An 11616-nucleotide genomic window follows, 5' to 3' on the forward strand; every position below is an offset into this window, starting at 1 on the left:
TGCCTACACATTTAAGAGGCTGGCTCTCTCAAAGAGGAGATTAGACTGTTCTTACTCTACTAAAATATGGGAAATGCCTCTGGCAATGTCTGAGTTGGAAGATTAGTACTTTTAAAATTATTTAATGACTATGGTTTAATCTGTGGAAATTTCTGGACAAATAGGCAGTGCATGAATAATGCTTAATTGATCTAAACACACAGACTTAAAACATTTGGGTTGAGCCAATTGCTTTTAGCTTCACCATTTCAGGGGAAAAGTAATAGATGTGTGGATATGAAAACTGGGATACTTTCAGAACTTTGGAGGTACTTATGAGCTGAGTAAAGTCCTGAACTATTGTTGTTGAATCTCATTTCTCTTTGGTACCTTGTAATTGAGTGATTGCAAAGGTTCACAGTAACCAACATATTCTAGCACAATACAAGACTATAAAACTGCTTTATTTTCCTGCCAATTATGTGGTGAGAAATATATGGCTGACATGTCTTGCCACATAGGGGGAAAAAATCATTTCCCAATTATCTTTGTATATTTTTGGCTAAGAAGTTTTCTCATGAGTCACAAATCATTTTCTCATGGCACCAGTAGCCTTATTACATATGCAACTAATTTCATTCTGTAATCTAAAGCAGCAACAAAATGAAAATATTTTATATCTCTCCTGGCATTCAGTTATGAGAAGCTGCAATGATTTTTCTTTGTCTATGAATAGCAGTAGGTAAAAGGGATCACAAATCCAGGAATACCACTGTGCTTTCAGTTGACAATAAGGAATATAATGGACAGCATATACAATGGGTCTGACCTCAGCACATCAGTCACCATTGACTATTTTCTGTCAGAGCTTCAAAACAATGCCAGCTCCAGTTCATTTTCAAAGAACTCTTCTTTTACTTATTTATCACATGGAATTAATATTGGCCTCACCCTATTCTCAGTAAGATCAAGAGAAAGTTCTAAATTGATTACAGCAAAGGAGAAATTAAAGATTCCTTTTTCATTTGCTGACCCTTGAAAAAGAGAAAATCCTAGCAACCACATTAAATGAAAGCCAACATAACTACTTGGCAATCAACAACATGATAAATATATTTCATTTTGATGAACATTAGAAAATCTAAATGGAATGATTCTTGCTTGCTTGCTTCCTTTGAGTTTGTCTATCTCCTCCAAGAAGTGATCTGGCTGTTCTCTGTGAGATATCATCCATTGTGAAAAGAATGAAGTTTATCATTGGATATACAGTTTTAGAAATAAAAAACTTGACAATGGAGCTTGTGTCACTAACTGGCTATTTTAATGTTGAAGTCTTTGTCATGAGAGTGCCTTGAGTTGCTGCTCTTTCCATGCTCTGATTGTTTTGAATCTTTCCTGCCATAAGGAGATGTCTGATGCAGGCTAATTTTTTCAAAAAGGACCAGCCAAACCCCTGGCCATGACAAAAGTACTTCATAGTGATAAACCAGTCACAGGTATGTTAAAGTTACTGTACTAAATCTTCAAAGATCTAGAGTTTTGATACAAAGGCAAACTACCCTAAAATCTTGGAAAACCTCTCGCTACAGCTTGCAAATGAAAAAGCAGCATGACTATTTCACCATGCAAATTGCTCCAAAGATTTAACTCATGACATGACCCTAAGTAGGAATAACTCTTCTCAAGCCTTCCAAGTCTTTAAACATCTCAATACACTCTTCTTTCAGCAGAAACCTTTGAATGGATCAGTGATAAATATTTTCAGCTCCACTTCTTAGATGCTACAGAAGACTAGAAATGTAGTGCCTCAGATATTATGTCCAGGATGGAAGATAGGCCCTAGGGAAGTGAGAGAGAGCCCTGCCTTGTCAAAATACACTACATTGCACAGAAGGCCACAACCTCAGCTTTTGCTCCTACACCCAGCGCCTCCATCAGCCTCCAACTACACTTCCATGTGTAAGAACTGACCCACAGGACACACCAAGCGAGTTCTTCATACTGTCTTTCTTGCATGTCTGTCAGCTGTTTTAGCAAGGATCTCTGACTGCTGATCAATTAATTAGGTGCAGACTCTTTCCACACTCCCCCTTGAGTTTCTGCTGACCCAGCAAGAGCAGAGATGCACATAGATGTACATGAACACATGTTCATCTATCTGACACCAAGGCTTCAGCATGGCCATGGCTCTTGAAAAGACCCTGATTGTAGCAATTTTTCTTCTTTTAAAATGGATATTTTTTAACCTTTCCATTTTGGAGACTGCAGGTCACAGCATCTAAAAAGACTCTGCAGACAGAGACAGTCACCAGCACCATCAATTCTTTCACTCTCTCCTGCCCAGGTCATCAAAGCCAGCAGCAGGGACCAGTGGGGACAGAAATGAGACAGTCCCACTGCAAGGGAAGTGTTTGGCTGTAAAATCAAGCAAGACCAGTCCTAGCACTCTAGCCAGAACTTTGTCAGTACCAACCTGTACCAATGCCAAGAGGCTCTGCAGATCTGGGGGGTTGTTAGGATTACGAGTCTCATCCCAAAACCACTAATGATTTGCTTGTTTTTGCTGGTGAAGAATCAGATTGTCTGTACATCTGTGACTGCTAAGTCCAAATTCTTCTGCAAATCAGCATACTTCCAGAAACAAAAAAAAAAGAAAAAAGAAAAAAGAAAAAAGAAAAAAGAAAAAAAGAAAAAAGAAAAAAAAAAAAAAAAAAAAAAAAAAAAAACTGAACAGAGACAGGAACCCTCCAAAGGAGAGTTCACTCTTGTTGCTTGAAAGTATTTTAGCTCTGCCAATTTTTTGCAGTCCTGGCTGCTAAAGATTCTCCAAACTTACCTGGCTTCCAGACACTGGTGAATTTCAAGCAAGAATATGCTGCAAATCAGGGGGTTTTCTTATCGAGCATCCACCCAAATCCACATCATAGCACTCACAGTCACTAATGGCTCTGTCCCAAGCAGTGACAGAGCTGAGGGCCTGTTTCATCTTAACCAACTCACACTGACTAGCTTTAACTACCTCTTATGGATTGACCTCACAGCTCTCCAAATGCACTTCTTCTGCCAAGTTTGTTCATTTCAATGTTTTTCTTTCAAGTGTCTCAAGAGCACAGTTCATACAACTCCATATAAATCTCAGAATTTACAGCATGTCTAAGTTATACACAAGATGGTCAGGAAATTATGTCTAATAGAAAACTGTCAGCAGCAGATTATGAGAGAAGTGTGTGGGACAGGTAATGATAAGGCAGAAGAGAAATACAAAGACCTGCAGGAAAACAAAAGAAGAAGCAGTCTGGGTACTGAGGCCTGGCATTTTTGCCAGCTTAATCACATAACTGGATATCACACTTTTACAGCACTTTTCTTTTGGCAAAAGCAATCTTACTGGCATCAAAATATATCTTTATTTGCTCCAGAAACTTTGAAAAACTGCACAAACCCTAAATCCCTGTTTTGTTGATTGAATCTGCCTGTAAATGCAGAGTGTACTAAATCAGCCACCCCAGCAGTCCTTCCCTGAGGCAGTGATGGGGTCTGAATGTCAGCAGGGAGAAGAGCAGGACCTGTGTGAAGGCACTGCCCAACGTCCTCCCCTCAGGATGCTCCAGCATTTTCAGTCTGGGTTTGTCTGAGGCTGAGGACATGGCAGCTGAGAAGGGGGGTGGTGGATCTGTGCCTGACCACAGGGTAGATGTGCCTGAGCCTCCCTCCCTCTCTCCCTTCACAGCCTCTGTGCCACTGCCCGGAGCACCCTCCTCTTCTTCAGCTGTAGTTCCCAGCTGAGATCATTTCTCTGACTCGCCAAGAAAGGAGGTTTGATTTCAATAACATGGCAGAGAGGAAGGACATTGCCCAGAGGATGTATTTCTAGCAATCTTTGACACCTTCCCCTTTTAACCTGGGTAAGACCGAGAACAAGAGTAAGTGGCTGTGCAGAGAAGCCTTTGCTGGAGGAGTGCAGGAGGAAACTTGCCAGTGACAGAAGAGTGAGAAAGGGACAGATCTGAGCCTGGCAATTCAGAAAAGCACGTCAAGAGGGACACAGCAAAACACCAGCACAAACAGCTGCTGCTTTAAAGTCCAGCTGCCTGCTCCCCTCCCATCCTGCTTACTCAGGTGGCCAGTCATTAAGCCTGCAGTGTTTTGTTCCTAGCCTCCTTCAGTGAAACTGTTTCCAAACATGATCATGTGCTAAGGGAAAACCCTGGGCAGTCCTGCAGGACCAGGACAAACGGTCACAGCTTTCTGCAGCCAAACTGGTTGTGCAGCCCAGGCAGTGATAAAACTTTGTTCCTCCGCTAAATACATGTGTCGTTAGAAGATGTTCAAGGCTGGGTTTTAGTAGAGCCAGTGGGTGCATAAAGTTAAACCACACTCATGTGCTTAGTTTTTTTTTTTTTTTTTTCCCCAAGTTAGGAAAAAAAGAAAAAAAAAAAAAAAAAGAGAGAAACTCAGCTTTTTAACATAGGTTTTGTCTTGTCCTTCCTTAGTATGTCGCTCTCCAGGAAGAAAATTTATTCAGTTGACTTGAACCTAATCAGCAGTGTTTTGAACTTAAAGCAGCTTTTGCTATTCAATCTCATTTGGGGGGAGGAAGAGTTAATCCTATGCTTTTTCCACTATGACACCAAAAACCATCAGATACTGTGTTTTTCCCTTCAGCTTTTTTTCCCCTTTTCCTTTTTTTCTAAAGGTCTGGGATAGAATATTCATATCCCCATCCTGTTTTTCTAATAGGTTGCAAACACTCAGTGAAGAGCAGTGATTTTTTTATTCCCATCCCCTCAGTCAGCTGAATCAGAAACTATGTTCTGCTGTCATCTGGCAGAAAGGAGCAGTGTCAGGGAGCCACAGCAGAGAAGTCATTGAGACCTGGAAAATGAAATACGCACTGCCCAGAAAAGGACACACTCTGAGTAATGGCCAAGGTTTTTCTTTGGCTTGCAGCTACTTTAGCTATTATTTTTGAGATATTCAAGCCTAAAAAAACAGTTCTGGAATGGGATCCCAGGTGTTAGATGGAATTCTCTGGGCATTTCCAGCTCGGACACAATGAATGGTTACTCAAGTCCTTAATAAAAATACTAGCAAGGAGAAAATACTGCTTTTCATTCAATGCTGGTATACTTTACCCCGAACACTTTTCTCTAGCTGATAAATTAGAGCTTTTATTTGCATTTGGGTCCCTCTAGTGGAAAAAGGAAGAAGCCCGAAGACGGCTGCAAAACCTGGACGGGACCTGCTGCGTTACAGAGCATCACGATCTGCACCAGCAGCGTTTCTGCACCTTTGCTTCACCATTTAACACAAGGTCACACCGAGGCTTCGTGCAGATTAAGCTGTTGTGGTGAGAGAAGCCAAATATCAGCCCTTCATGCTCTGGGGGGGGTGGGCATTTCTCCTGCCAGCCTCCAGGATATACCAGGATTTTTGTTCCACTTCTCCTGTAGCGTTCAGGTGTGCTGGGTTGGAGCAGCCCCGCACAGCTGTGCAGGCTGGGGGACAGCTGGCTTGGGAGCAGCTCTGCAGAAAAGGACACAGGAGCCTGGTGAACACCAAGTGAGTCAGCAGTGCACCCTTCCCAACTTCATTCAGAGCTGCTGCTGCTGAAGCCTGCAGGTTAAGGGAGACATCCTTCCCCTCTCTTCAGCACTGCTGTAGCCACAGCTAGAAAACAGGGGCCAGCTTTGGGCTTCCAAACACAATGCAGCCGTTGACAGACCAGATGAAATCCCACAGTGGGTCACCAAGATGGCTGGGGACTATGGCACACTGACCCTCCTCACAGGAGGAGAAACTGAGTGAGACAGACTTGTTCAGCCAGAAGCAGCAGCTCAGGGAAGATGTTACTGCTGTCCACAACTATCTAATGAACAGAAGGTGAAGTCCATCTCTCCACAGAGATGGACAGTGAAGAGACACAAAGCAACAAGAGACACAAGACTTGAGCCAGAACAAGGGAAATTCTAAAGAGACACAAGGGAAAAGTATTTCACTGTGAGCACAGTTCAGCAGTGGTGAAAGTATCCAGAGAGGGTAGGGAATCTCCAGCACTGGGGATATTCAAGACTTGGTTGGACAAGGCCCTGAGCAACATGCTCTGATTTCAAATTCAACTCTGCTTGGAAGAAGAGATTGGGCCAGGTGAAGTCTAGAGGTTTCTCCCAGTCCAAATTATTCTGGTTTGTATTTCTCACCCACTGAATAACTCATCGGAACCCTGGCTTTGGTGAAGGTGATTTTGAAAAGGAGAGGTGACTATAGGAGAAAATACCCAACACATGCGACTGTGGAACAGAAAGGGTATCTGAAAGACAAGTGTCAGTCTGCATTTGTCCTTCCTAGGTTCAGATACCTGCATTAGGAGTATGGTCATCCAGTCTCAACCCATTCTGATTCAACCTTCTATCTCTCCATCACTAAAGAAAGACGCTGAAGCACAGAAGAATTCAGTGACACATTTTCATCAGGAATTCAGCAGCTCTGGAGAACAATTCTTATGTGCTTCAAATCATAGCACACCACTCTTCAGATACATAGAATGGTCTGGGTAGGAAGAAACCTTAAAGATCATCTAATTTGTATTTTAAGCCAATTCTGCACACTGAAAACTTGTCATGTGGCTCTGATTCCTTCAGCTTCATGGTAAAGGTTGGAAGGCAGCATATGGACCTTACTGGTACCCACACGTTATTGGCTTCAAACATTGTTGTGAGCCTCAGTTAAAGAGAGAAGCACAATTACATGATGTCCATCCCTGATTTCCCAGCAGCTGTTTGCCCTTGTGGTAGTTCCCCACAGCTGGGTCCCAGCACACCTATTCCACAGTGGCTGTTTTCTTGCCTACCTCCTGCCCACAACCAACATACATCAGGTTCACAGTGGTCAGGACAACTTTGAATTCTCATCTGGGTATCTTCCTTGCCAGGACTTCCCCAGCCCAAGGTTTTGCTGTCTGGCAGAAACCAGTCCATCCCTCAACCTCTGCCACTGCCCATCTCTGTGGGATCTCCATGGTGGCACTGCTTTTTCCTGAGGTGGTGGGTAATCCAGAAAAGTTCAGCAGCCTCTGCTCCTTCAAGGGAATTACTTACCCATTCTTCTCTGTGTACAAGAGTCTGGCTAGGAGTGTCCCTGGCAGAAAACTCCTGGGCAAAGGAGACAACTGGCATGCTGGAGCTGTGCAATGAGTCCTTACGGCCCAGGGATGGTATCTGATATGACAAAGTATAAAGGATATTCACGTTTAACAGTGCCAAATTCTGCTAAAGGAACTCTCAGGGCAGGGTGCTGATGCTGTGCTAAGCACCTTGAACTGCTCTCATCTACCCCTTCATGACCAAAACACCACCTCCCAGCCAGCAAAAACCAAAATGCCACGCTGGGGAGCTGTAGAAATGCCTTTGTTTGGCTGGGACTTCAACCACATTAGCAGGAAACTCTTCCATGCAGAGCTATCTACTACAGTGATTTTTGGAAATAATTACCAACAATAAGGGTTTCAGGACTATCTTACACGAGGTTCTACAAGGGATGTCCACAAGGTTATAAACTATATATCCCTCATTACTCCAGGTCTGCTGTTAGTAAAAGCTGAAAGGCTGGGCTACATAACAATCTCAGAGGCTGGTAAAGCAGCAAATAATTAAATTAAGGAAAAAATTACCATTTCACCAATTTGGCTATAATTTCTGAGAACAAATTAGGCAAATCATGACCCTAAAATGACTTTACTGTGCTTTTGGGTGCCTGTTCCCAATGTTAGAAGTAGCCAAGTTTCAGGAAAACAATTTCATAAAAACTTTGACATGAATAAAGCAATATTTAACCCCCAAATTTAGACTGCAGTTGAATGAAATTTCCTTCCAAAAATCACAGTCCACAGAAACAGGAGAACTGATGAATTTCAGCCAAGGAGTTTTAAGTTTCAAGGAGTTTCAAGTAAGAAAAGCAGGCCCTAGGGTGGAAAACTGTTTGGCAATACAAGCATACAACTGCTACCAGCTCCACCTATAACATGTTCAAATTCGTGTGTACTGCAGAGTCCCTAGTAAAAAGTAGATTAGTTAGCCCAAGAGTTTCCACTATTATTTGCATTGATACTTACCATGAGAATGTTTCATCTGTGAATAAAAACATCAAGCCTAAGCCTTTCTGGCACTACATGTAACACTTGCATTTTCTCCCACATGTTAACATGGAGATCCACAGGCAATGTGCCAAGAAGACCGAAGAAGCTAAATTCACTGTACAAATAATTCAGGATCAAAACCACTGGTGGTAAATCTGGAAAGTCACCATCTGACCGACCATATGTGGTTACTATGGAAATCACTTTCTCCTTAACTTAATATACTCAGTAGTGGGAACCATTTCCTCACGATTCACACAAATCTCATGCATGTGCTCCACTGCTAAGCGCCAGTGAGAAGCTGTTTGTTGCAGTGATGTTATAATACCTTGACAGGACTACAGGACTGGAAACTGCCACAAACTGGGCCTGAGCTAATCAGAGTGAAGCTGAATATGTGCTGCAAAAGCAAATCAGAAACGGGACTGGCACCCAGTATTGCTATGTGGTCATGTCAAATGCCAGGAATATCGGTCCCAAGTCAATAATAAAACTGTAGCTCACAATGAATAGGCACAGTGAATAGGCACAGCTTGTTTCCAACACAGAGATGAGGTTCATGGCCACCTGTTCATAAAATTTGTTCTTGTTTGGATTAAAAAGGATGGGTTTGTCATATGAAGGATTAAGCACAGTGTAAAAATTCAAGAGCTCAGGACTTCTTACTTGCCCCTATTAGTTCTACATTGTCTGCAGAAGTAATTTCACTTGTCTATGCCTGAAAATTTGAAATACTTAATTTAGTCCCCTTGCATCCACCAAGGAGTTTTAACAGATGGGATATCCTGGTCATTACAGCATCAGTCAGGAAGAAAAGCAGTTCCCAGGCTCCAAAAGAGAGGCCTTACCAAGCCCAGATGTGGGGTGCACATTTCTAGTCCTTCCAGCAGCTGGCTGTAGAAATCTGCATTTTGCACATTGCAAAGGGCTAAGAGGATTCACCCTGATAGGAGCTGTGAATCTCCAGATGAGGTGGTGTTGAGGGGCTGTAACTTTCAAGAGCCACACAGCTCTTGAATGACAGCAGCTGTGATTCTTGTTATATTTTAATATAGTTTAATCATTATTATCTTTTAATAACTGCTGTTCATTATTATTTTATTTATTCAGATAGCTCAATTATAGCCAACATGGGGAGCAGTAGTGCCTTTTGCAGTTACTGGGAGGTTTCAGCACTTTTCAAGATCCTTCACGTCTAGATATTATGAAGTGTAACACACTTTTTCTATGATTCAAAATCTTTTCCTCCCAACAGCCAGCCAGTTGTGTGTTGATAGAGATTAAAAAGCTATAAAATGGGTCACTAGTTCTTTCCAGAGCCTGACCCAGCTCTGCAATACAGAGACCATCACCATCTAAGATTTACACCCCACTACCTGCAGTGCCAATGTGCACTTTTCAAATCCAGCCAAATGGAGGTGGATCACACCTGTTAAAACATTGTCAGCAACATGCATCAAGAAGTAACAAAAACCTCTTCACTGTGGATAACAGTGACAAAAAAGGGTTCTGATTTGGTTTCATCTTAGCATTTCCCTTTCCCAAAGTGCAACACTCAGCACACTGTAATTTGGACTCAGTGTGCAGGTTCCCTGCACCTATCCTCAAAACATTTGTTAAGTGATAGAAAGGACACTGATTGCCACCAAAATTTAATGGGTACGAGCCTGATTGTAAGAGGCAATGCAGAGCTCACACTGTCAAGCAGGAGAGCTGAAAACAGAGGACCCTGGAAAGGCACTTTGACCACAACCTCCACTCCTGGAGTAGGCTGGCTGCTCTGCATGCCCAGAACACACAGAAATCTGGCCCCAAAATGCTGGAAGTCTCCTAAGAGAAAATGTGGCCCTTGCACCTTCAAACATGGGACAGCTGTACTTGGGACGCTGCACCTCAGCAACTGTCTCAGTCTGGCCAGGTGTGTTAAATGGTTATTTTGCTTAATCAGTCATTACAAGGCTGTATAATTAATCAAGAGAAGAACAAACATCTGAAACAGAAGCTTCAACCTTTCAGCTGTATATGTGTGTTGAGGTATAATAGTCATAGAAGTAGAATTTTTATTCTTCCAGGGCAGCTAAGTCACAGGCACTGCCCCAAGGGTGTGGGGTGATCTCAACCTTGGACCTACCCCTCAGCTTGAGCAGAGATTTATCTTGCACTTGATAAGTGAGGTGCACCTCTCCAAGCTGAGACAGCCCTGCAAGCTGCTGAGACAGCCTCAGCCCCACAAGCTCTGCCTTCCTACTTCATATGGTGCTGGTGAGCCTGCATCTGGTCCTGCCTCACCCTCTGGATGCACTGGAATGCACGCAGGGAGAGCTACAGCCACGCTTCCAGGGCTCACAAGCTCCATCTCTTCCAGGGGCATGCACAGCTAAACTGCCCCCCAGACTGGTTCAAACCTGCAAACCCCATCCCCAGGCACACACAGCCCTGCTCTTTGCCTTAGTAAGATCCATCAGTCCACCATTCCCATGGGAATGGCACTGCACTCCCAGCAGACTGCTGGGCCATCTGTCTCAGCACTTTGGATGGCAGACATCTCCTTACCAGGCAGGCAGATAAACCTCTGGTAATTAAGGAAGCCCCAGCACCTTTCATTATCTTGCAATCACATACTATTAAGCTGAGTCTCCTTCCCTTGCTTAACTTTCATGTGAGAACTGCTTGGATGCTTAATTCTGAAAATGATGAATGATCTCTAAATGGGCAAAGAATGTCAATTTCCTCCCATACAATTAATATTGCCTGGCTTATAGGCAGACCAGACATACCCAAGAGCTCTGCACATAAAGGTCTCCTTTACTTCAGCCCACTGAAATTCAAAGCCATCTCAACAAGTCCAGAATGAAAAAGAAACAGCTGAGAGGTTTTGCACCACATTTTATGGTCTTTACAAAATCCAAGTCACATTTTGCAGTAAAGTAAAGGAATTTGTCTGATTAGAAATTAATTATGTTAGGCAAACTCTGAACTCACAGTTGCTCCTAGGTTGCCTGCATAACTATGTCCACCCACTTCTGTAGAGAATGCATAGGAATTTGCATTATTAGGAAATCCAAATATTTATACTGTCAAAAATAGTCCAGAGAAAGATTTTTTTGTTTGATTGTTTTACACAATAAGATCCAAGTTTCATTGACTGAAGCAAGAGAAATCTTTGGCTCTCAACCCAATTCACAGACAAAAGCATTCAGACCTACAGTTATCATAAGCCAAAGAGAAATAATTATTTGGCCTTTACGTGGTTTTGTTTGTTTGTTTGTTTGACTAAAACCAGGAATTTTTCTCCTCAGTTTTTATTTTGAAGATGAAGTGATTTCTTTTCAAGCAGTATTTCCAGAGGAATATTCCAACTGGCTTCAGCAACTCACATATTTGTCCAATAAAGAAAAGGAGAAATGCCACTGCAAGACACAAAAGCTCCAGAGTCAGACAATGATGACTGATCATGAGGAGTGCATTTTGCTTCACTTTTTCCAAAAATCTTTTCCTCAGTA

This window comes from Vidua chalybeata, chromosome 1 (assembly GCF_026979565.1).
Source record: "Vidua chalybeata isolate OUT-0048 chromosome 1, bVidCha1 merged haplotype, whole genome shotgun sequence".
Taxonomy (NCBI): Eukaryota; Metazoa; Chordata; class Aves; order Passeriformes; family Viduidae; genus Vidua; species Vidua chalybeata.